Source organism: Staurois parvus, unplaced genomic scaffold, assembly GCF_062004578.1.
Source record: "Staurois parvus isolate SC_StPar_1 unplaced genomic scaffold, SC_StPar_1.0 ptg003476l, whole genome shotgun sequence".
Lineage (NCBI taxonomy): Eukaryota > Metazoa > Chordata > Amphibia > Anura > Ranidae > Staurois > Staurois parvus.
This window is the reverse complement of record NW_028321272.1, coordinates 47,896-63,743: the sequence shown is the minus strand read 5'-3', so window position 1 is coordinate 63,743 and position 15,848 is coordinate 47,896. Positions and strand designations below refer to the sequence as shown.

The following is a 15,848-nucleotide window of genomic DNA, read 5'->3' as shown; positions in this document are numbered from 1 at the left end:
TGAGGGCTCCAAAGAGAAGCGCCTGCGGCCACATCACTCTGAATGCGCCCGATCTCGTCTGATCTCGGAAGCTAAGCAGCGTAGGGCCTGGTTAGTACCTGGATGGGAGACCGCCTGGGAATACCAGGTGCTGTAGGCTTTTGTCTTTTGCTCGGCTTCTTTTTCGGCTCAAATGGCCAGCTTGCCAAGCACCAATTGAAGTAGATTGAGGGCTCCAAAGAGAAGCGCCTGCGGCCACATCACTCTGAATGCGCCCGATCTCGTCTGATCTCGGAAGCTAAGCAGCGTAGGGCCTGGTTAGTACCTGGATGGGAGACCGCCTGGGAATACCAGGTGCTGTAGGCTTTTGTCTTTTGCTCGGCTTCTTTTTCGGCTCAAATGGCCAGCTTGCCAAGCACCAATTGAAGTAGATTGAGGGCTCCAAAGAGAAGCGCCTGCGGCCACATCACTCTGAATGCGCCCGATCTCGTCTGATCTCGGAAGCTAAGCAGCGTAGGGCCTGGTTAGTACCTGGATGGGAGACCGCCTGGGAATACCAGGTGCTGTAGGCTTTTGTCTTTTGCTCGGCTTCTTTTTCGGCTCAAATGGCCAGCTTGCCAAGCACCAATTGAAGTAGATTGAGGGCTCCAAAGAGAAGCGCCTGCGGCCACATCACTCTGAATGCGCCCGATCTCGTCTGATCTCGGAAGCTAAGCAGCGTAGGGCCTGGTTAGTACCTGGATGGGAGACCGCCTGGGAATACCAGGTGCTGTAGGCTTTTGTCTTTTGCTCGGCTTCTTTTTCGGCTCAAATGGCCAGCTTGCCAAGCACCAATTGAAGTAGATTGAGGGCTCCAAAGAGAAGCGCCTGCGGCCACATCACTCTGAATGCGCCCGATCTCGTCTGATCTCGGAAGCTAAGCAGCGTAGGGCCTGGTTAGTACCTGGATGGGAGACCGCCTGGGAATACCAGGTGCTGTAGGCTTTTGTCTTTTGCTCGGCTTCTTTTTCGGCTCAAATGGCCAGCTTGCCAAGCACCAATTGAAGTAGATTGAGGGCTCCAAAGAGAAGCGCCTGCGGCCACATCACTCTGAATGCGCCCGATCTCGTCTGATCTCGGAAGCTAAGCAGCGTAGGGCCTGGTTAGTACCTGGATGGGAGACCGCCTGGGAATACCAGGTGCTGTAGGCTTTTGTCTTTTGCTCGGCTTCTTTTTCGGCTCAAATGGCCAGCTTGCCAAGCACCAATTGAAGTAGATTGAGGGCTCCAAAGAGAAGCGCCTGCGGCCACATCACTCTGAATGCGCCCGATCTCGTCTGATCTCGGAAGCTAAGCAGCGTAGGGCCCTGGTTAGTACCTGGATGGGAGACCGCCTGGGAATACCAGGTGCTGTAGGCTTTTGTCTTTTGCTCGGCTTCTTTTTCGGCTCAAATGGCCAGCTTGCCAAGCACCAATTGAAGTAGATTGAGGGCTCCAAAGAGAAGCGCCTGCGGCCACATCACTCTGAATGCGCCCGATCTCGTCTGATCTCGGAAGCTAAGCAGCGTAGGGCCTGGTTAGTACCTGGATGGGAGACCGCCTGGGAATACCAGGTGCTGTAGGCTTTTGTCTTTTGCTCGGCTTCTTTTTCGGCTCAAATGGCCAGCTTGCCAAGCACCAATTGAAGTAGATTGAGGGCTCCAAAGAGAAGCGCCTGCGGCCACATCACTCTGAATGCGCCCGATCTCGTCTGATCTCGGAAGCTAAGCAGCGTAGGGCCTGGTTAGTACCTGGATGGGAGACCGCCTGGGAATACCAGGTGCTGTAGGCTTTTGTCTTTTGCTCGGCTTCTTTTTCGGCTCAAATGGCCAGCTTGCCAAGCACCAATTGAAGTAGATTGAGGGCTCCAAAGAGAAGCGCCTGCGGCCACATCACTCTGAATGCGCCCGATCTCGTCTGATCTCGGAAGCTAAGCAGCGTAGGGCCTGGTTAGTACCTGGATGGGAGACCGCCTGGGAATACCAGGTGCTGTAGGCTTTTGTCTTTTGCTCGGCTTCTTTTTCGGCTCAAATGGCCAGCTTGCCAAGCACCAATTGAAGTAGATTGAGGGCTCCAAAGAGAAGCGCCTGCGGCCACATCACTCTGAATGCGCCCGATCTCGTCTGATCTCGGAAGCTAAGCAGCGTAGGGCCTGGTTAGTACCTGGATGGGAGACCGCCTGGGAATACCAGGTGCTGTAGGCTTTTGTCTTTTGCTCGGCTTCTTTTTCGGCTCAAATGGCCAGCTTGCCAAGCACCAATTGAAGTAGATTGAGGGCTCCAAAGAGAAGCGCCTGCGGCCACATCACTCTGAATGCGCCCGATCTCGTCTGATCTCGGAAGCTAAGCAGCGTAGGGCCTGGTTAGTACCTGGATGGGAGACCGCCTGGGAATACCAGGTGCTGTAGGCTTTTGTCTTTTGCTCGGCTTCTTTTTCGGCTCAAATGGCCAGCTTGCCAAGCACCAATTGAAGTAGATTGAGGGCTCCAAAGAGAAGCGCCTGCGGCCACATCACTCTGAATGCGCCCGATCTCGTCTGATCTCGGAAGCTAAGCAGCGTAGGGCCTGGTTAGTACCTGGATGGGAGACCGCCTGGGAATACCAGGTGCTGTAGGCTTTTGTCTTTTGCTCGGCTTCTTTTTCGGCTCAAATGGCCAGCTTGCCAAGCACCAATTGAAGTAGATTGAGGGCTCCAAAGAGAAGCGCCTGCGGCCACATCACTCTGAATGCGCCCGATCTCGTCTGATCTCGGAAGCTAAGCAGCGTAGGGCCTGGTTAGTACCTGGATGGGAGACCGCCTGGGAATACCAGGTGCTGTAGGCTTTTGTCTTTTGCTCGGCTTCTTTTTCGGCTCAAATGGCCAGCTTGCCAAGCACCAATTGAAGTAGATTGAGGGCTCCAAAGAGAAGCGCCTGCGGCCACATCACTCTGAATGCGCCCGATCTCGTCTGATCTCGGAAGCTAAGCAGCGTAGGGCCTGGTTAGTACCTGGATGGGAGACCGCCTGGGAATACCAGGTGCTGTAGGCTTTTGTCTTTTGCTCGGCTTCTTTTTCGGCTCAAATGGCCAGCTTGCCAAGCACCAATTGAAGTAGATTGAGGGCTCCAAAGAGAAGCGCCTGCGGCCACATCACTCTGAATGCGCCCGATCTCGTCTGATCTCGGAAGCTAAGCAGCGTAGGGCCTGGTTAGTACCTGGATGGGAGACCGCCTGGGAATACCAGGTGCTGTAGGCTTTTGTCTTTTGCTCGGCTTCTTTTTCGGCTCAAATGGCCAGCTTGCCAAGCACCAATTGAAGTAGATTGAGGGCTCCAAAGAGAAGCGCCTGCGGCCACATCACTCTGAATGCGCCCGATCTCGTCTGATCTCGGAAGCTAAGCAGCGTAGGGCCTGGTTAGTACCTGGATGGGAGACCGCCTGGGAATACCAGGTGCTGTAGGCTTTTGTCTTTTGCTCGGCTTCTTTTTCGGCTCAAATGGCCAGCTTGCCAAGCACCAATTGAAGTAGATTGAGGGCTCCAAAGAGAAGCGCCTACGGCCACATCACTCTGAATGCGCCCGATCTCGTCTGATCTCGGAAGCTAAGCAGCGTAGGGCCTGGTTAGTACCTGGATGGGAGACCGCCTGGGAATACCAGGTGCTGTAGGCTTTTGTCTTTTGCTCGGCTTCTTTTTCGGCTCAAATGGCCAGCTTGCCAAGCACCAATTGAAGTAGATTGAGGGCTCCAAAGAGAAGCGCCTACGGCCACATCACTCTGAATGCGCCCGATCTCGTCTGATCTCGGAAGCTAAGCAGCGTAGGGCCTGGTTAGTACCTGGATGGGAGACCGCCTGGGAATACCAGGTGCTGTAGGCTTTTGTCTTTTGCTCGGCTTCTTTTTCGGCTCAAATGGCCAGCTTGCCAAGCACCAATTGAAGTAGATTGAGGGCTCCAAAGAGAAGCGCCTACGGCCACATCACTCTGAATGCGCCCGATCTCGTCTGATCTCGGAAGCTAAGCAGCGTAGGGCCTGGTTAGTACCTGGATGGGAGACCGCCTGGGAATACCAGGTGCTGTAGGCTTTTGTCTTTTGCTCGGCTTCTTTTTCGGCTCAAATGGCCAGCTTGCCAAGCACCAATTGAAGTAGATTGAGGGCTCCAAAGAGAAGCGCCTACGGCCACATCACTCTGAATGCGCCCGATCTCGTCTGATCTCGGAAGCTAAGCAGCGTAGGGCCTGGTTAGTACCTGGATGGGAGACCGCCTGGGAATACCAGGTGCTGTAGGCTTTTGTCTTTTGCTCGGCTTCTTTTTCGGCTCAAATGGCCAGCTTGCCAAGCACCAATTGAAGTAGATTGAGGGCTCCAAAGAGAAGCGCCTACGGCCACATCACTCTGAATGCGCCCGATCTCGCCTGATCTCGGAAGCTAAGCAGCGTAGGGCCTGGTTAGTACCTGGATGGGAGACCGCCTGGGAATACCAGGTGCTGTAGGCTTTTGTCTTTTGCTCGGCTTCTTTTTCGGCTCAAATGGCCAGCTTGCCAAGCACCAATTGAAGTAGATTGAGGGCTCCAAAGAGAAGCGCCTACGGCCACATCACTCTGAATGCGCCCGATCTCGTCTGATCTCGGAAGCTAAGCAGCGTAGGGCCTGGTTAGTACCTGGATGGGAGACCGCCTGGGAATACCAGGTGCTGTAGGCTTTTGTCTTTTGCTCGGCTTCTTTTTCGGCTCAAATGGCCAGCTTGCCAAGCACCAATTGAAGTAGATTGAGGGCTCCAAAGAGAAGCGCCTACGGCCACATCACTCTGAATGCGCCCGATCTCGTCTGATCTCGGAAGCTAAGCAGCGTAGGGCCTGGTTAGTACCTGGATGGGAGACCGCCTGGGAATACCAGGTGCTGTAGGCTTTTGTCTTTTGCTCGGCTTCTTTTTCGGCTCAAATGGCCAGCTTGCCAAGCACCAATTGAAGTAGATTGAGGGCTCCAAAGAGAAGCGCCTACGGCCACATCACTCTGAATGCGCCCGATCTCGTCTGATCTCGAAGCTAAGCAGCGTAGGGCCTGGTTAGTACCTGGATGGGAGACCGCCTGGGAATACCAGGTGCTGTAGGCTTTTGTCTTTTGCTCGGCTTCTTTTTCGGCTCAAATGGCCAGCTTGCCAAGCACCAATTGAAGTAGATTGAGGGCTCCAAAGAGAAGCGCCTACGGCCACATCACTCTGAATGCGCCCGATCTCGCCTGATCTCGGAAGCTAAGCAGCGTAGGGCCTGGTTAGTACCTGGATGGGAGACCGCCTGGGAATACCAGGTGCTGTAGGCTTTTGTCTTTTGCTCGGCTTCTTTTTCGGCTCAAATGGCCAGCTTGCCAAGCACCAATTGAAGTAGATTGAGGGCTCCAAAGAGAAGCGCCTACGGCCACATCACTCTGAATGCGCCCGATCTCGTCTGATCTCGGAAGCTAAGCAGCGTAGGGCCTGGTTAGTACCTGGATGGGAGACCGCCTGGGAATACCAGGTGCTGTAGGCTTTTGTCTTTTGCTCGGCTTCTTTTTCGGCTCAAATGGCCAGCTTGCCAAGCACCAATTGAAGTAGATTGAGGGCTCCAAAGAGAAGCGCCTACGGCCACATCACTCTGAATGCGCCCGATCTCGTCTGATCTCGGAAGCTAAGCAGCGTAGGGCCTGGTTAGTACCTGGATGGGAGACCGCCTGGGAATACCAGGTGCTGTAGGCTTTTGTCTTTTGCTCGGCTTCTTTTTCGGCTCAAATGGCCAGCTTGCCAAGCACCAATTGAAGTAGATTGAGGGCTCCAAAGAGAAGCGCCTACGGCCACATCACTCTGAATGCGCCCGATCTCGCCTGATCTCGGAAGCTAAGCAGCGTAGGGCCTGGTTAGTACCTGGATGGGAGACCGCCTGGGAATACCAGGTGCTGTAGGCTTTTGTCTTTTGCTCGGCTTCTTTTTCGGCTCAAATGGCCAGCTTGCCAAGCACCAATTGAAGTAGATTGAGGGCTCCAAAGAGAAGCGCCTACGGCCACATCACTCTGAATGCGCCCGATCTCGTCTGATCTCGGAAGCTAAGCAGCGTAGGGCCTGGTTAGTACCTGGATGGGAGACCGCCTGGGAATACCAGGTGCTGTAGGCTTTTGTCTTTTGCTCGGCTTCTTTTTCGGCTCAAATGGCCAGCTTGCCAAGCACCAATTGAAGTAGATTGAGGGCTCCAAAGAGAAGCGCCTACGGCCACATCACTCTGAATGCGCCCGATCTCGTCTGATCTCGGAAGCTAAGCAGCGTAGGGCCTGGTTAGTACCTGGATGGGAGACCGCCTGGGAATACCAGGTGCTGTAGGCTTTTGTCTTTTGCTCGGCTTCTTTTTCGGCTCAAATGGCCAGCTTGCCAAGCACCAATTGAAGTAGATTGAGGGCTCCAAAGAGAAGCGCCTACGGCCACATCACTCTGAATGCGCCCGATCTCGTCTGATCTCGGAAGCTAAGCAGCGTAGGGCCTGGTTAGTACCTGGATGGGAGACCGCCTGGAATACCAGGTGCTGTAGGCTTTTGTCTTTTGCTCGGCTTCTTTTTCGGCTCAAATGGCCAGCTTGCCAAGCACCAATTGAAGTAGATTGAGGGCTCCAAAGAGAAGCGCCTGCGGCCACATCACTCTGAATGCGCCCGATCTCGTCTGATCTCGGAAGCTAAGCAGCGTAGGGCCTGGTTAGTACCTGGATGGGAGACCGCCTGGGAATACCAGGTGCTGTAGGCTTTTGTCTTTTGCTCGGCTTCTTTTTCGGCTCAAATGGCCAGCTTGCCAAGCACCAATTGAAGTAGATTGAGGGCTCCAAAGAGAAGCGCCTGCGGCCACATCACTCTGAATGCGCCCGATCTCGTCTGATCTCGGAAGCTAAGCAGCGTAGGGCCTGGTTAGTACCTGGATGGGAGACCGCCTGGGAATACCAGGTGCTGTAGGCTTTTGTCTTTTGCTCGGCTTCTTTTTCGGCTCAAATGGCCAGCTTGCCAAGCACCAATTGAAGTAGATTGAGGGCTCCAAAGAGAAGCGCCTGCGGCCACATCACTCTGAATGCGCCCGATCTCGTCTGATCTCGGAAGCTAAGCAGCGTAGGGCCTGGTTAGTACCTGGATGGGAGGACCGCCTGGGAATACCAGGTGCTGTAGGCTTTTGTCTTTTGCTCGGCTTCTTTTTCGGCTCAAATGGCCAGCTTGCCAAGCACCAATTGAAGTAGATTGAGGGCTCCAAAGAGAAGCGCCTGCGGCCACATCACTCTGAATGCGCCCGATCTCGTCTGATCTCGGAAGCTAAGCAGCGTAGGGCCTGGTTAGTACCTGGATGGGAGACCGCCTGGGAATACCAGGTGCTGTAGGCTTTTGTCTTTTGCTCGGCTTCTTTTTCGGCTCAAATGGCCAGCTTGCCAAGCACCAATTGAAGTAGATTGAGGGCTCCAAAGAGAAGCGCCTGCGGCCACATCACTCTGAATGCGCCCGATCTCGTCTGATCTCGGAAGCTAAGCAGCGTAGGGCCTGGTTAGTACCTGGATGGGAGACCGCCTGGGAATACCAGGTGCTGTAGGCTTTTGTCTTTTGCTCGGCTTCTTTTTCGGCTCAAATGGCCAGCTTGCCAAGCACCAATTGAAGTAGATTGAGGGCTCCAAAGAGAAGCGCCTGCGGCCACATCACTCTGAATGCGCCCGATCTCGTCTGATCTCGGAAGCTAAGCAGCGTAGGGCCTGGTTAGTACCTGGATGGGAGACCGCCTGGGAATACCAGGTGCTGTAGGCTTTTGTCTTTTGCTCGGCTTCTTTTTCGGCTCAAATGGCCAGCTTGCCAAGCACCAATTGAAGTAGATTGAGGGCTCCAAAGAGAAGCGCCTGCGGCCACATCACTCTGAATGCGCCCGATCTCGTCTGATCTCGGAAGCTAAGCAGCGTAGGGCCTGGTTAGTACCTGGATGGGAGACCGCCTGGGAATACCAGGTGCTGTAGGCTTTTGTCTTTTGCTCGGCTTCTTTTTCGGCTCAAATGGCCAGCTTGCCAAGCACCAATTGAAGTAGATTGAGGGCTCCAAAGAGAAGCGCCTGCGGCCACATCACTCTGAATGCGCCCGATCTCGTCTGATCTCGGAAGCTAAGCAGCGTAGGGCCTGGTTAGTACCTGGATGGGAGACCGCCTGGGAATACCAGGTGCTGTAGGCTTTTGTCTTTTGCTCGGCTTCTTTTTCGGCTCAAATGGCCAGCTTGCCAAGCACCAATTGAAGTAGATTGAGGGCTCCAAAGAGAAGCGCCTGACGGCCACATCACTCTGAATGCGCCCGATCTCGTCTGATCTCGGAAGCTAAGCAGCGTAGGGCCTGGTTAGTACCTGGATGGGAGACCGCCTGGGAATACCAGGTGCTGTAGGCTTTTGTCTTTTGCTCGGCTTCTTTTTCGGCTCAAATGGCCAGCTTGCCAAGCACCAATTGAAGTAGATTGAGGGCTCCAAAGAGAAGCGCCTGCGGCCACATCACTCTGAATGCGCCCGATCTCGTCTGATCTCGGAAGCTAAGCAGCGTAGGGCCTGGTTAGTACCTGGATGGGAGACCGCCTGGGAATACCAGGTGCTGTAGGCTTTTGTCTTTTGCTCGGCTTCTTTTTCGGCTCAAATGGCCAGCTTGCCAAGCACCAATTGAAGTAGATTGAGGGCTCCAAAGAGAAGCGCCTACGGCCACATCACTCTGAATGCGCCCGATCTCGTCTGATCTCGGAAGCTAAGCAGCGTAGGGCCTGGTTAGTACCTGGATGGGAGACCGCCTGGGAATACCAGGTGCTGTAGGCTTTTGTCTTTTGCTCGGCTTCTTTTTCGGCTCAAATGGCCAGCTTGCCAAGCACCAATTGAAGTAGATTGAGGGCTCCAAAGAGAAGCGCCTACGGCCACATCACTCTGAATGCGCCCGATCTCGTCTGATCTCGGAAGCTAAGCAGCGTAGGGCCTGGTTAGTACCTGGATGGGAGACCGCCTGGGAATACCAGGTGCTGTAGGCTTTTGTCTTTTGCTCGGCTTCTTTTTCGGCTCAAATGGCCAGCTTGCCAAGCACCAATTGAAGTAGATTGAGGGCTCCAAAGAGAAGCGCCTACGGCCACATCACTCTGAATGCGCCCGATCTCGTCTGATCTCGGAAGCTAAGCAGCGTAGGGCCTGGTTAGTACCTGGATGGGAGACCGCCTGGGAATACCAGGTGCTGTAGGCTTTTGTCTTTTGCTCGGCTTCTTTTTCGGCTCAAATGGCCAGCTTGCCAAGCACCAATTGAAGTAGATTGAGGGCTCCAAAGAGAAGCGCCTACGGCCACATCACTCTGAATGCGCCCGATCTCGTCTGATCTCGGAAGCTAAGCAGCGTAGGGCCTGGTTAGTACCTGGATGGGAGACCGCCTGGGAATACCAGGTGCTGTAGGCTTTTGTCTTTTGCTCGGCTTCTTTTTCGGCTCAAATGGCCAGCTTGCCAAGCACCAATTGAAGTAGATTGAGGGCTCCAAAGAGAAGCGCCTACGGCCACATCGCTCTGAATGCGCCCGATCTCGTCTGATCTCGGAAGCTAAGCAGCGTAGGGCCTGGTTAGTACCTGGATGGGAGACCGCCTGGGAATACCAGGTGCTGTAGGCTTTTGTCTTTTGCTCGGCTTCTTTTTCGGCTCAAATGGCCAGCTTGCCAAGCACCAATTGAAGTAGATTGAGGGCTCCAAAGAGAAGCGCCTACGGCCACATCGCTCTGAATGCGCCCGATCTCGTCTGATCTCGGAAGCTAAGCAGCGTAGGGCCTGGTTAGTACCTGGATGGGAGACCGCCTGGGAATACCAGGTGCTGTAGGCTTTTGTCTTTTGCTCGGCTTCTTTTTCGGCTCAAATGGCCAGCTTGCCAAGCACCAATTGAAGTAGATTGAGGGCTCCAAAGAGAAGCGCCTACGGCCACATCACTCTGAATGCGCCCGATCTCGTCTGATCTCGGAAGCTAAGCAGCGTAGGGCCTGGTTAGTACCTGGATGGGAGACCGCCTGGGAATACCAGGTGCTGTAGGCTTTTGTCTTTTGCTCGGCTTCTTTTTCGGCTCAAATGGCCAGCTTGCCAAGCACCAATTGAAGTAGATTGAGGGCTCCAAAGAGAAGCGCCTACGGCCACATCACTCTGAATGCGCCCGATCTCGTCTGATCTCGGAAGCTAAGCAGCGTAGGGCCTGGTTAGTACCTGGATGGGAGACCGCCTGGGAATACCAGGTGCTGTAGGCTTTTGTCTTTTGCTCGGCTTCTTTTTCGGCTCAAATGGCCAGCTTGCCAAGCACCAATTGAAGTAGATTGAGGGCTCCAAAGAGAAGCGCCTACGGCCACATCACTCTGAATGCGCCCGATCTCGTCTGATCTCGGAAGCTAAGCAGCGTAGGGCCTGGTTAGTACCTGGATGGGAGACCGCCTGGGAATACCAGGTGCTGTAGGCTTTTGTCTTTTGCTCGGCTTCTTTTTCGGCTCAAATGGCCAGCTTGCCAAGCACCAATTGAAGTAGATTGAGGGCTCCAAAGAGAAGCGCCTACGGCCACATCACTCTGAATGCGCCCGATCTCGTCTGATCTCGGAAGCTAAGCAGCGTAGGGCCTGGTTAGTACCTGGATGGGAGACCGCCTGGGAATACCAGGTGCTGTAGGCTTTTGTCTTTTGCTCGGCTTCTTTTTCGGCTCAAATGGCCAGCTTGCCAAGCACCAATTGAAGTAGATTGAGGGCTCCAAAGAGAAGCGCCTACGGCCACATCACTCTGAATGCGCCCGATCTCGTCTGATCTCGGAAGCTAAGCAGCGTAGGGCCTGGTTAGTACCTGGATGGGAGACCGCCTGGGAATACCAGGTGCTGTAGGCTTTTGTCTTTTGCTCGGCTTCTTTTTCGGCTCAAATGGCCAGCTTGCCAAGCACCAATTGAAGTAGATTGAGGGCTCCAAAGAGAAGCGCCTACGGCCACATCACTCTGAATGCGCCCGATCTCGTCTGATCTCGGAAGCTAAGCAGCGTAGGGCCTGGTTAGTACCTGGATGGGAGACCGCCTGGGAATACCAGGTGCTGTAGGCTTTTGTCTTTTGCTCGGCTTCTTTTTCGGCTCAAATGGCCAGCTTGCCAAGCACCAATTGAAGTAGATTGAGGGCTCCAAAGAGAAGCGCCTACGGCCACATCACTCTGAATGCGCCCGATCTCGTCTGATCTCGGAAGCTAAGCAGCGTAGGGCCTGGTTAGTACCTGGATGGGAGACCGCCTGGGAATACCAGGTGCTGTAGGCTTTTGTCTTTTGCTCGGCTTCTTTTTCGGCTCAAATGGCCAGCTTGCCAAGCACCAATTGAAGTAGATTGAGGGCTCCAAAGAGAAGCGCCTACGGCCACATCACTCTGAATGCGCCCGATCTCGTCTGATCTCGGAAGCTAAGCAGCGTAGGGCCTGGTTAGTACCTGGATGGGAGACCGCCTGGGAATACCAGGTGCTGTAGGCTTTTGTCTTTTGCTCGGCTTCTTTTTCGGCTCAAATGGCCAGCTTGCCAAGCACCAATTGAAGTAGATTGAGGGCTCCAAAGAGAAGCGCCTACGGCCACATCACTCTGAATGCGCCCGATCTCGTCTGATCTCGGAAGCTAAGCAGCGTAGGGCCTGGTTAGTACCTGGATGGGAGACCGCCTGGGAATACCAGGTGCTGTAGGCTTTTGTCTTTTGCTCGGCTTCTTTTTCGGCTCAAATGGCCAGCTTGCCAAGCACCAATTGAAGTAGATTGAGGGCTCCAAAGAGAAGCGCCTACGGCCACATCACTCTGAATGCGCCCGATCTCGTCTGATCTCGGAAGCTAAGCAGCGTAGGGCCTGGTTAGTACCTGGATGGGAGACCGCCTGGGAATACCAGGTGCTGTAGGCTTTTGTCTTTTGCTCGGCTTCTTTTTCGGCTCAAATGGCCAGCTTGCCAAGCACCAATTGAAGTAGATTGAGGGCTCCAAAGAGAAGCGCCTACGGCCACATCACTCTGAATGCGCCCGATCTCGTCTGATCTCGGAAGCTAAGCAGCGTAGGGCCTGGTTAGTACCTGGATGGGAGACCGCCTGGGAATACCAGGTGCTGTAGGCTTTTGTCTTTTGCTCGGCTTCTTTTTCGGCTCAAATGGCCAGCTTGCCAAGCACCAATTGAAGTAGATTGAGGGCTCCAAAGAGAAGCGCCTACGGCCACATCACTCTGAATGCGCCCGATCTCGTCTGATCTCGGAAGCTAAGCAGCGTAGGGCCTGGTTAGTACCTGGATGGGAGACCGCCTGGGAATACCAGGTGCTGTAGGCTTTTGTCTTTTGCTCGGCTTCTTTTTCGGCTCAAATGGCCAGCTTGCCAAGCACCAATTGAAGTAGATTGAGGGCTCCAAAGAGAAGCGCCTACGGCCACATCACTCTGAATGCGCCCGATCTCGTCTGATCTCGGAAGCTAAGCAGCGTAGGGCCTGGTTAGTACCTGGATGGGAGACCGCCTGGGAATACCAGGTGCTGTAGGCTTTTGTCTTTTGCTCGGCTTCTTTTTCGGCTCAAATGGCCAGCTTGCCAAGCACCAATTGAAGTAGATTGAGGGCTCCAAAGAGAAGCGCCTACGGCCACATCACTCTGAATGCGCCCGATCTCGTCTGATCTCGGAAGCTAAGCAGCGTAGGGCCTGGTTAGTACCTGGATGGGAGACCGCCTGGGAATACCAGGTGCTGTAGGCTTTTGTCTTTTGCTCGGCTTCTTTTTCGGCTCAAATGGCCAGCTTGCCAAGCACCAATTGAAGTAGATTGAGGGCTCCAAAGAGAAGCGCCTACGGCCACATCACTCTGAATGCGCCCGATCTCGTCTGATCTCGGAAGCTAAGCAGCGTAGGGCCTGGTTAGTACCTGGATGGGAGACCGCCTGGGAATACCAGGTGCTGTAGGCTTTTGTCTTTTGCTCGGCTTCTTTTTCGGCTCAAATGGCCAGCTTGCCAAGCACCAATTGAAGTAGATTGAGGGCTCCAAAGAGAAGCGCCTACGGCCACATCACTCTGAATGCGCCCGATCTCGTCTGATCTCGGAAGCTAAGCAGCGTAGGGCCTGGTTAGTACCTGGATGGGAGACCGCCTGGGAATACCAGGTGCTGTAGGCTTTTGTCTTTTGCTCGGCTTCTTTTTCGGCTCAAATGGCCAGCTTGCCAAGCACCAATTGAAGTAGATTGAGGGCTCCAAAGAGAAGCGCCTACGGCCACATCACTCTGAATGCGCCCGATCTCGTCTGATCTCGGAAGCTAAGCAGCGTAGGGCCTGGTTAGTACCTGGATGGGAGACCGCCTGGGAATACCAGGTGCTGTAGGCTTTTGTCTTTTGCTCGGCTTCTTTTTCGGCTCAAATGGCCAGCTTGCCAAGCACCAATTGAAGTAGATTGAGGGCTCCAAAGAGAAGCGCCTACGGCCACATCACTCTGAATGCGCCCGATCTCGTCTGATCTCGGAAGCTAAGCAGCGTAGGGCCTGGTTAGTACCTGGATGGGAGACCGCCTGGGAATACCAGGTGCTGTAGGCTTTTGTCTTTTGCTCGGCTTCTTTTTCGGCTCAAATGGCCAGCTTGCCAAGCACCAATTGAAGTAGATTGAGGGCTCCAAAGAGAAGCGCCTACGGCCACATCACTCTGAATGCGCCCGATCTCGTCTGATCTCGGAAGCTAAGCAGCGTAGGGCCTGGTTAGTACCTGGATGGGAGACCGCCTGGGAATACCAGGTGCTGTAGGCTTTTGTCTTTTGCTCGGCTTCTTTTTCGGCTCAAATGGCCAGCTTGCCAAGCACCAATTGAAGTAGATTGAGGGCTCCAAAGAGAAGCGCCTACGGCCACATCACTCTGAATGCGCCCGATCTCGTCTGATCTCGGAAGCTAAGCAGCGTAGGGCCTGGTTAGTACCTGGATGGGAGACCGCCTGGGAATACCAGGTGCTGTAGGCTTTTGTCTTTTGCTCGGCTTCTTTTTCGGCTCAAATGGCCAGCTTGCCAAGCACCAATTGAAGTAGATTGAGGGCTCCAAAGAGAAGCGCCTACGGCCACATCACTCTGAATGCGCCCGATCTCGTCTGATCTCGGAAGCTAAGCAGCGTAGGGCCTGGTTAGTACCTGGATGGGAGACCGCCTGGGAATACCAGGTGCTGTAGGCTTTTGTCTTTTGCTCGGCTTCTTTTTCGGCTCAAATGGCCAGCTTGCCAAGCACCAATTGAAGTAGATTGAGGGCTCCAAAGAGAAGCGCCTACGGCCACATCACTCTGAATGCGCCCGATCTCGTCTGATCTCGGAAGCTAAGCAGCGTAGGGCCTGGTTAGTACCTGGATGGGAGACCGCCTGGGAATACCAGGTGCTGTAGGCTTTTGTCTTTTGCTCGGCTTCTTTTTCGGCTCAAATGGCCAGCTTGCCAAGCACCAATTGAAGTAGATTGAGGGCTCCAAAGAGAAGCGCCTACGGCCACATCACTCTGAATGCGCCCGATCTCGTCTGATCTCGGAAGCTAAGCAGCGTAGGGCCTGGTTAGTACCTGGATGGGAGACCGCCTGGGAATACCAGGTGCTGTAGGCTTTTGTCTTTTGCTCGGCTTCTTTTTCGGCTCAAATGGCCAGCTTGCCAAGCACCAATTGAAGTAGATTGAGGGCTCCAAAGAGAAGCGCCTACGGCCACATCACTCTGAATGCGCCCGATCTCGTCTGATCTCGGAAGCTAAGCAGCGTAGGGCCTGGTTAGTACCTGGATGGGAGACCGCCTGGGAATACCAGGTGCTGTAGGCTTTTGTCTTTTGCTCGGCTTCTTTTTCGGCTCAAATGGCCAGCTTGCCAAGCACCAATTGAAGTAGATTGAGGGCTCCAAAGAGAAGCGCCTACGGCCACATCACTCTGAATGCGCCCGATCTCGTCTGATCTCGGAAGCTAAGCAGCGTAGGGCCTGGTTAGTACCTGGATGGGAGACCGCCTGGGAATACCAGGTGCTGTAGGCTTTTGTCTTTTGCTCGGCTTCTTTTTCGGCTCAAATGGCCAGCTTGCCAAGCACCAATTGAAGTAGATTGAGGGCTCCAAAGAGAAGCGCCTACGGCCACATCACTCTGAATGCGCCCGATCTCGTCTGATCTCGGAAGCTAAGCAGCGTAGGGCCTGGTTAGTACCTGGATGGGAGACCGCCTGGGAATACCAGGTGCTGTAGGCTTTTGTCTTTTGCTCGGCTTCTTTTTCGGCTCAAATGGCCAGCTTGCCAAGCACCAATTGAAGTAGATTGAGGGCTCCAAAGAGAAGCGCCTACGGCCACATCACTCTGAATGCGCCCGATCTCGTCTGATCTCGGAAGCTAAGCAGCGTAGGGCCTGGTTAGTACCTGGATGGGAGACCGCCTGGGAATACCAGGTGCTGTAGGCTTTTGTCTTTTGCTCGGCTTCTTTTTCGGCTCAAATGGCCAGCTTGCCAAGCACCAATTGAAGTAGATTGAGGGCTCCAAAGAGAAGCGCCTACGGCCACATCACTCTGAATGCGCCCGATCTCGTCTGATCTCGGAAGCTAAGCAGCGTAGGGCCTGGTTAGTACCTGGATGGGAGACCGCCTGGGAATACCAGGTGCTGTAGGCTTTTGTCTTTTGCTCGGCTTCTTTTTCGGCTCAAATGGCCAGCTTGCCAAGCACCAATTGAAGTAGATTGAGGGCTCCAAAGAGAAGCGCCTACGGCCACATCACTCTGAATGCGCCCGATCTCGTCTGATCTCGGAAGCTAAGCAGCGTAGGGCCTGGTTAGTACCTGGATGGGAGACCGCCTGGGAATACCAGGTGCTGTAGGCTTTTGTCTTTTGCTCGGCTTCTTTTTCGGCTCAAATGGCCAGCTTGCCAAGCA

General features: G+C 54.1%; 74 non-coding genes and 3 pseudogenes across 74 annotated transcripts; all 77 read left to right on the top strand.

Moving 5' to 3' along the window:
• The first annotated feature begins 20 nt into the window (after positions 1-20).
• On the top strand, positions 21-139 carry LOC149428086 (5S ribosomal RNA). The gene has a single exon (XR_016311106.1). It is a non-coding gene; the product is annotated as a 5S ribosomal RNA (ribosomal RNA).
• An 87-nt stretch (positions 140-226) lies between these two features.
• Positions 227-345, top strand: LOC149428085 (5S ribosomal RNA). The gene has a single exon (XR_016311105.1). It is a non-coding gene; the product is annotated as a 5S ribosomal RNA (ribosomal RNA).
• An 87-nt stretch (positions 346-432) lies between these two features.
• On the top strand, positions 433-551 carry LOC149428084 (5S ribosomal RNA). Its single transcript, XR_016311104.1, has one exon. It is a non-coding gene; the product is annotated as a 5S ribosomal RNA (ribosomal RNA).
• Positions 552-638: 87 nt separating this feature from the next.
• Positions 639-757, top strand: LOC149428083 (5S ribosomal RNA). The gene has a single exon (XR_016311103.1). It is a non-coding gene; the product is annotated as a 5S ribosomal RNA (ribosomal RNA).
• Positions 758-844: 87 nt separating this feature from the next.
• On the top strand, positions 845-963 carry LOC149428082 (5S ribosomal RNA). The gene has a single exon (XR_016311102.1). It is a non-coding gene; the product is annotated as a 5S ribosomal RNA (ribosomal RNA).
• An 87-nt stretch (positions 964-1,050) lies between these two features.
• LOC149428081 (5S ribosomal RNA) lies at positions 1,051-1,169 on the top strand. The gene has a single exon (XR_016311101.1). It is a non-coding gene; the product is annotated as a 5S ribosomal RNA (ribosomal RNA).
• Positions 1,170-1,256: 87 nt separating this feature from the next.
• Positions 1,257-1,376, top strand: LOC149428080 (5S ribosomal RNA). The gene has a single exon (XR_016311193.1). It is a non-coding gene; the product is annotated as a 5S ribosomal RNA (ribosomal RNA).
• Positions 1,377-1,463: 87 nt separating this feature from the next.
• LOC149428079 (5S ribosomal RNA) lies at positions 1,464-1,582 on the top strand. The gene has a single exon (XR_016311100.1). It is a non-coding gene; the product is annotated as a 5S ribosomal RNA (ribosomal RNA).
• An 87-nt stretch (positions 1,583-1,669) lies between these two features.
• On the top strand, positions 1,670-1,788 carry LOC149428078 (5S ribosomal RNA). Its single transcript, XR_016311099.1, has one exon. It is a non-coding gene; the product is annotated as a 5S ribosomal RNA (ribosomal RNA).
• Positions 1,789-1,875: 87 nt separating this feature from the next.
• Positions 1,876-1,994, top strand: LOC149428077 (5S ribosomal RNA). The gene has a single exon (XR_016311098.1). It is a non-coding gene; the product is annotated as a 5S ribosomal RNA (ribosomal RNA).
• Positions 1,995-2,081: 87 nt separating this feature from the next.
• Positions 2,082-2,200, top strand: LOC149428076 (5S ribosomal RNA). The gene has a single exon (XR_016311097.1). It is a non-coding gene; the product is annotated as a 5S ribosomal RNA (ribosomal RNA).
• Positions 2,201-2,287: 87 nt separating this feature from the next.
• Positions 2,288-2,406, top strand: LOC149428075 (5S ribosomal RNA). The gene has a single exon (XR_016311095.1). It is a non-coding gene; the product is annotated as a 5S ribosomal RNA (ribosomal RNA).
• Positions 2,407-2,493: 87 nt separating this feature from the next.
• Positions 2,494-2,612, top strand: LOC149428074 (5S ribosomal RNA). Its single transcript, XR_016311094.1, has one exon. It is a non-coding gene; the product is annotated as a 5S ribosomal RNA (ribosomal RNA).
• Positions 2,613-2,699: 87 nt separating this feature from the next.
• On the top strand, positions 2,700-2,818 carry LOC149428073 (5S ribosomal RNA). The gene has a single exon (XR_016311093.1). It is a non-coding gene; the product is annotated as a 5S ribosomal RNA (ribosomal RNA).
• Positions 2,819-2,905: 87 nt separating this feature from the next.
• LOC149428072 (5S ribosomal RNA) lies at positions 2,906-3,024 on the top strand. Its single transcript, XR_016311092.1, has one exon. It is a non-coding gene; the product is annotated as a 5S ribosomal RNA (ribosomal RNA).
• An 87-nt stretch (positions 3,025-3,111) lies between these two features.
• On the top strand, positions 3,112-3,230 carry LOC149428071 (5S ribosomal RNA). The gene has a single exon (XR_016311091.1). It is a non-coding gene; the product is annotated as a 5S ribosomal RNA (ribosomal RNA).
• Positions 3,231-3,317: 87 nt separating this feature from the next.
• Positions 3,318-3,436, top strand: LOC149428070 (5S ribosomal RNA). Its single transcript, XR_016311090.1, has one exon. It is a non-coding gene; the product is annotated as a 5S ribosomal RNA (ribosomal RNA).
• An 87-nt stretch (positions 3,437-3,523) lies between these two features.
• On the top strand, positions 3,524-3,642 carry LOC149428069 (5S ribosomal RNA). The gene has a single exon (XR_016311076.1). It is a non-coding gene; the product is annotated as a 5S ribosomal RNA (ribosomal RNA).
• Positions 3,643-3,729: 87 nt separating this feature from the next.
• LOC149428068 (5S ribosomal RNA) lies at positions 3,730-3,848 on the top strand. Its single transcript, XR_016311075.1, has one exon. It is a non-coding gene; the product is annotated as a 5S ribosomal RNA (ribosomal RNA).
• An 87-nt stretch (positions 3,849-3,935) lies between these two features.
• LOC149428067 (5S ribosomal RNA) lies at positions 3,936-4,054 on the top strand. Its single transcript, XR_016311073.1, has one exon. It is a non-coding gene; the product is annotated as a 5S ribosomal RNA (ribosomal RNA).
• An 87-nt stretch (positions 4,055-4,141) lies between these two features.
• LOC149428066 (5S ribosomal RNA) lies at positions 4,142-4,260 on the top strand. Its single transcript, XR_016311072.1, has one exon. It is a non-coding gene; the product is annotated as a 5S ribosomal RNA (ribosomal RNA).
• An 87-nt stretch (positions 4,261-4,347) lies between these two features.
• LOC149428065 (5S ribosomal RNA) lies at positions 4,348-4,466 on the top strand. Its single transcript, XR_016311122.1, has one exon. It is a non-coding gene; the product is annotated as a 5S ribosomal RNA (ribosomal RNA).
• An 87-nt stretch (positions 4,467-4,553) lies between these two features.
• On the top strand, positions 4,554-4,672 carry LOC149428064 (5S ribosomal RNA). The gene has a single exon (XR_016311071.1). It is a non-coding gene; the product is annotated as a 5S ribosomal RNA (ribosomal RNA).
• An 87-nt stretch (positions 4,673-4,759) lies between these two features.
• On the top strand, positions 4,760-4,878 carry LOC149428063 (5S ribosomal RNA). The gene has a single exon (XR_016311070.1). It is a non-coding gene; the product is annotated as a 5S ribosomal RNA (ribosomal RNA).
• An 87-nt stretch (positions 4,879-4,965) lies between these two features.
• On the top strand, positions 4,966-5,083 carry LOC149428062 (5S ribosomal RNA; annotated as a pseudogene).
• Positions 5,084-5,170: 87 nt separating this feature from the next.
• Positions 5,171-5,289, top strand: LOC149428061 (5S ribosomal RNA). Its single transcript, XR_016311121.1, has one exon. It is a non-coding gene; the product is annotated as a 5S ribosomal RNA (ribosomal RNA).
• Positions 5,290-5,376: 87 nt separating this feature from the next.
• LOC149428060 (5S ribosomal RNA) lies at positions 5,377-5,495 on the top strand. The gene has a single exon (XR_016311069.1). It is a non-coding gene; the product is annotated as a 5S ribosomal RNA (ribosomal RNA).
• Positions 5,496-5,582: 87 nt separating this feature from the next.
• LOC149428059 (5S ribosomal RNA) lies at positions 5,583-5,701 on the top strand. The gene has a single exon (XR_016311068.1). It is a non-coding gene; the product is annotated as a 5S ribosomal RNA (ribosomal RNA).
• An 87-nt stretch (positions 5,702-5,788) lies between these two features.
• On the top strand, positions 5,789-5,907 carry LOC149428058 (5S ribosomal RNA). The gene has a single exon (XR_016311120.1). It is a non-coding gene; the product is annotated as a 5S ribosomal RNA (ribosomal RNA).
• Positions 5,908-5,994: 87 nt separating this feature from the next.
• LOC149428057 (5S ribosomal RNA) lies at positions 5,995-6,113 on the top strand. Its single transcript, XR_016311067.1, has one exon. It is a non-coding gene; the product is annotated as a 5S ribosomal RNA (ribosomal RNA).
• An 87-nt stretch (positions 6,114-6,200) lies between these two features.
• Positions 6,201-6,319, top strand: LOC149428056 (5S ribosomal RNA). The gene has a single exon (XR_016311066.1). It is a non-coding gene; the product is annotated as a 5S ribosomal RNA (ribosomal RNA).
• An 87-nt stretch (positions 6,320-6,406) lies between these two features.
• LOC149428055 (5S ribosomal RNA) lies at positions 6,407-6,524 on the top strand. The gene has a single exon (XR_016311190.1). It is a non-coding gene; the product is annotated as a 5S ribosomal RNA (ribosomal RNA).
• An 87-nt stretch (positions 6,525-6,611) lies between these two features.
• LOC149428054 (5S ribosomal RNA) lies at positions 6,612-6,730 on the top strand. Its single transcript, XR_016311089.1, has one exon. It is a non-coding gene; the product is annotated as a 5S ribosomal RNA (ribosomal RNA).
• An 87-nt stretch (positions 6,731-6,817) lies between these two features.
• Positions 6,818-6,936, top strand: LOC149428053 (5S ribosomal RNA). Its single transcript, XR_016311088.1, has one exon. It is a non-coding gene; the product is annotated as a 5S ribosomal RNA (ribosomal RNA).
• Positions 6,937-7,023: 87 nt separating this feature from the next.
• LOC149428052 (5S ribosomal RNA) lies at positions 7,024-7,143 on the top strand (annotated as a pseudogene).
• An 87-nt stretch (positions 7,144-7,230) lies between these two features.
• LOC149428051 (5S ribosomal RNA) lies at positions 7,231-7,349 on the top strand. The gene has a single exon (XR_016311087.1). It is a non-coding gene; the product is annotated as a 5S ribosomal RNA (ribosomal RNA).
• An 87-nt stretch (positions 7,350-7,436) lies between these two features.
• LOC149428050 (5S ribosomal RNA) lies at positions 7,437-7,555 on the top strand. The gene has a single exon (XR_016311086.1). It is a non-coding gene; the product is annotated as a 5S ribosomal RNA (ribosomal RNA).
• An 87-nt stretch (positions 7,556-7,642) lies between these two features.
• LOC149428049 (5S ribosomal RNA) lies at positions 7,643-7,761 on the top strand. The gene has a single exon (XR_016311084.1). It is a non-coding gene; the product is annotated as a 5S ribosomal RNA (ribosomal RNA).
• Positions 7,762-7,848: 87 nt separating this feature from the next.
• LOC149428048 (5S ribosomal RNA) lies at positions 7,849-7,967 on the top strand. Its single transcript, XR_016311083.1, has one exon. It is a non-coding gene; the product is annotated as a 5S ribosomal RNA (ribosomal RNA).
• Positions 7,968-8,054: 87 nt separating this feature from the next.
• On the top strand, positions 8,055-8,173 carry LOC149428047 (5S ribosomal RNA). The gene has a single exon (XR_016311082.1). It is a non-coding gene; the product is annotated as a 5S ribosomal RNA (ribosomal RNA).
• Positions 8,174-8,261: 88 nt separating this feature from the next.
• Positions 8,262-8,380, top strand: LOC149428046 (5S ribosomal RNA; annotated as a pseudogene).
• Positions 8,381-8,467: 87 nt separating this feature from the next.
• LOC149428045 (5S ribosomal RNA) lies at positions 8,468-8,586 on the top strand. The gene has a single exon (XR_016311081.1). It is a non-coding gene; the product is annotated as a 5S ribosomal RNA (ribosomal RNA).
• An 87-nt stretch (positions 8,587-8,673) lies between these two features.
• On the top strand, positions 8,674-8,792 carry LOC149428044 (5S ribosomal RNA). The gene has a single exon (XR_016311065.1). It is a non-coding gene; the product is annotated as a 5S ribosomal RNA (ribosomal RNA).
• Positions 8,793-8,879: 87 nt separating this feature from the next.
• On the top strand, positions 8,880-8,998 carry LOC149428043 (5S ribosomal RNA). Its single transcript, XR_016311064.1, has one exon. It is a non-coding gene; the product is annotated as a 5S ribosomal RNA (ribosomal RNA).
• Positions 8,999-9,085: 87 nt separating this feature from the next.
• On the top strand, positions 9,086-9,204 carry LOC149428042 (5S ribosomal RNA). Its single transcript, XR_016311062.1, has one exon. It is a non-coding gene; the product is annotated as a 5S ribosomal RNA (ribosomal RNA).
• An 87-nt stretch (positions 9,205-9,291) lies between these two features.
• Positions 9,292-9,410, top strand: LOC149428041 (5S ribosomal RNA). The gene has a single exon (XR_016311061.1). It is a non-coding gene; the product is annotated as a 5S ribosomal RNA (ribosomal RNA).
• An 87-nt stretch (positions 9,411-9,497) lies between these two features.
• Positions 9,498-9,616, top strand: LOC149428040 (5S ribosomal RNA). The gene has a single exon (XR_016310940.1). It is a non-coding gene; the product is annotated as a 5S ribosomal RNA (ribosomal RNA).
• An 87-nt stretch (positions 9,617-9,703) lies between these two features.
• On the top strand, positions 9,704-9,822 carry LOC149428039 (5S ribosomal RNA). Its single transcript, XR_016310929.1, has one exon. It is a non-coding gene; the product is annotated as a 5S ribosomal RNA (ribosomal RNA).
• An 87-nt stretch (positions 9,823-9,909) lies between these two features.
• Positions 9,910-10,028, top strand: LOC149428038 (5S ribosomal RNA). The gene has a single exon (XR_016311060.1). It is a non-coding gene; the product is annotated as a 5S ribosomal RNA (ribosomal RNA).
• Positions 10,029-10,115: 87 nt separating this feature from the next.
• On the top strand, positions 10,116-10,234 carry LOC149428037 (5S ribosomal RNA). The gene has a single exon (XR_016311059.1). It is a non-coding gene; the product is annotated as a 5S ribosomal RNA (ribosomal RNA).
• An 87-nt stretch (positions 10,235-10,321) lies between these two features.
• Positions 10,322-10,440, top strand: LOC149428036 (5S ribosomal RNA). Its single transcript, XR_016311058.1, has one exon. It is a non-coding gene; the product is annotated as a 5S ribosomal RNA (ribosomal RNA).
• An 87-nt stretch (positions 10,441-10,527) lies between these two features.
• On the top strand, positions 10,528-10,646 carry LOC149428035 (5S ribosomal RNA). Its single transcript, XR_016311057.1, has one exon. It is a non-coding gene; the product is annotated as a 5S ribosomal RNA (ribosomal RNA).
• An 87-nt stretch (positions 10,647-10,733) lies between these two features.
• On the top strand, positions 10,734-10,852 carry LOC149428034 (5S ribosomal RNA). The gene has a single exon (XR_016311056.1). It is a non-coding gene; the product is annotated as a 5S ribosomal RNA (ribosomal RNA).
• An 87-nt stretch (positions 10,853-10,939) lies between these two features.
• LOC149428033 (5S ribosomal RNA) lies at positions 10,940-11,058 on the top strand. Its single transcript, XR_016311055.1, has one exon. It is a non-coding gene; the product is annotated as a 5S ribosomal RNA (ribosomal RNA).
• An 87-nt stretch (positions 11,059-11,145) lies between these two features.
• LOC149428032 (5S ribosomal RNA) lies at positions 11,146-11,264 on the top strand. Its single transcript, XR_016311054.1, has one exon. It is a non-coding gene; the product is annotated as a 5S ribosomal RNA (ribosomal RNA).
• An 87-nt stretch (positions 11,265-11,351) lies between these two features.
• On the top strand, positions 11,352-11,470 carry LOC149428031 (5S ribosomal RNA). The gene has a single exon (XR_016311053.1). It is a non-coding gene; the product is annotated as a 5S ribosomal RNA (ribosomal RNA).
• Positions 11,471-11,557: 87 nt separating this feature from the next.
• On the top strand, positions 11,558-11,676 carry LOC149428030 (5S ribosomal RNA). The gene has a single exon (XR_016311050.1). It is a non-coding gene; the product is annotated as a 5S ribosomal RNA (ribosomal RNA).
• An 87-nt stretch (positions 11,677-11,763) lies between these two features.
• Positions 11,764-11,882, top strand: LOC149428029 (5S ribosomal RNA). The gene has a single exon (XR_016311049.1). It is a non-coding gene; the product is annotated as a 5S ribosomal RNA (ribosomal RNA).
• Positions 11,883-11,969: 87 nt separating this feature from the next.
• LOC149428028 (5S ribosomal RNA) lies at positions 11,970-12,088 on the top strand. The gene has a single exon (XR_016311048.1). It is a non-coding gene; the product is annotated as a 5S ribosomal RNA (ribosomal RNA).
• An 87-nt stretch (positions 12,089-12,175) lies between these two features.
• Positions 12,176-12,294, top strand: LOC149428027 (5S ribosomal RNA). The gene has a single exon (XR_016311047.1). It is a non-coding gene; the product is annotated as a 5S ribosomal RNA (ribosomal RNA).
• An 87-nt stretch (positions 12,295-12,381) lies between these two features.
• LOC149428026 (5S ribosomal RNA) lies at positions 12,382-12,500 on the top strand. Its single transcript, XR_016311046.1, has one exon. It is a non-coding gene; the product is annotated as a 5S ribosomal RNA (ribosomal RNA).
• Positions 12,501-12,587: 87 nt separating this feature from the next.
• LOC149428025 (5S ribosomal RNA) lies at positions 12,588-12,706 on the top strand. Its single transcript, XR_016311045.1, has one exon. It is a non-coding gene; the product is annotated as a 5S ribosomal RNA (ribosomal RNA).
• An 87-nt stretch (positions 12,707-12,793) lies between these two features.
• Positions 12,794-12,912, top strand: LOC149428024 (5S ribosomal RNA). The gene has a single exon (XR_016311044.1). It is a non-coding gene; the product is annotated as a 5S ribosomal RNA (ribosomal RNA).
• An 87-nt stretch (positions 12,913-12,999) lies between these two features.
• Positions 13,000-13,118, top strand: LOC149428023 (5S ribosomal RNA). Its single transcript, XR_016311043.1, has one exon. It is a non-coding gene; the product is annotated as a 5S ribosomal RNA (ribosomal RNA).
• An 87-nt stretch (positions 13,119-13,205) lies between these two features.
• On the top strand, positions 13,206-13,324 carry LOC149428022 (5S ribosomal RNA). The gene has a single exon (XR_016311042.1). It is a non-coding gene; the product is annotated as a 5S ribosomal RNA (ribosomal RNA).
• An 87-nt stretch (positions 13,325-13,411) lies between these two features.
• LOC149428021 (5S ribosomal RNA) lies at positions 13,412-13,530 on the top strand. The gene has a single exon (XR_016311041.1). It is a non-coding gene; the product is annotated as a 5S ribosomal RNA (ribosomal RNA).
• Positions 13,531-13,617: 87 nt separating this feature from the next.
• Positions 13,618-13,736, top strand: LOC149428020 (5S ribosomal RNA). The gene has a single exon (XR_016311039.1). It is a non-coding gene; the product is annotated as a 5S ribosomal RNA (ribosomal RNA).
• An 87-nt stretch (positions 13,737-13,823) lies between these two features.
• Positions 13,824-13,942, top strand: LOC149428019 (5S ribosomal RNA). Its single transcript, XR_016311038.1, has one exon. It is a non-coding gene; the product is annotated as a 5S ribosomal RNA (ribosomal RNA).
• An 87-nt stretch (positions 13,943-14,029) lies between these two features.
• On the top strand, positions 14,030-14,148 carry LOC149428018 (5S ribosomal RNA). Its single transcript, XR_016311037.1, has one exon. It is a non-coding gene; the product is annotated as a 5S ribosomal RNA (ribosomal RNA).
• Positions 14,149-14,235: 87 nt separating this feature from the next.
• On the top strand, positions 14,236-14,354 carry LOC149428017 (5S ribosomal RNA). Its single transcript, XR_016311036.1, has one exon. It is a non-coding gene; the product is annotated as a 5S ribosomal RNA (ribosomal RNA).
• An 87-nt stretch (positions 14,355-14,441) lies between these two features.
• LOC149428016 (5S ribosomal RNA) lies at positions 14,442-14,560 on the top strand. Its single transcript, XR_016311035.1, has one exon. It is a non-coding gene; the product is annotated as a 5S ribosomal RNA (ribosomal RNA).
• An 87-nt stretch (positions 14,561-14,647) lies between these two features.
• On the top strand, positions 14,648-14,766 carry LOC149428015 (5S ribosomal RNA). The gene has a single exon (XR_016311033.1). It is a non-coding gene; the product is annotated as a 5S ribosomal RNA (ribosomal RNA).
• An 87-nt stretch (positions 14,767-14,853) lies between these two features.
• Positions 14,854-14,972, top strand: LOC149428014 (5S ribosomal RNA). The gene has a single exon (XR_016311032.1). It is a non-coding gene; the product is annotated as a 5S ribosomal RNA (ribosomal RNA).
• An 87-nt stretch (positions 14,973-15,059) lies between these two features.
• Positions 15,060-15,178, top strand: LOC149428013 (5S ribosomal RNA). The gene has a single exon (XR_016311031.1). It is a non-coding gene; the product is annotated as a 5S ribosomal RNA (ribosomal RNA).
• An 87-nt stretch (positions 15,179-15,265) lies between these two features.
• LOC149428012 (5S ribosomal RNA) lies at positions 15,266-15,384 on the top strand. The gene has a single exon (XR_016311030.1). It is a non-coding gene; the product is annotated as a 5S ribosomal RNA (ribosomal RNA).
• Positions 15,385-15,471: 87 nt separating this feature from the next.
• Positions 15,472-15,590, top strand: LOC149428011 (5S ribosomal RNA). Its single transcript, XR_016311029.1, has one exon. It is a non-coding gene; the product is annotated as a 5S ribosomal RNA (ribosomal RNA).
• Positions 15,591-15,677: 87 nt separating this feature from the next.
• On the top strand, positions 15,678-15,796 carry LOC149428010 (5S ribosomal RNA). The gene has a single exon (XR_016311027.1). It is a non-coding gene; the product is annotated as a 5S ribosomal RNA (ribosomal RNA).
• The last annotated feature ends 52 nt before the right edge of the window (positions 15,797-15,848 follow it).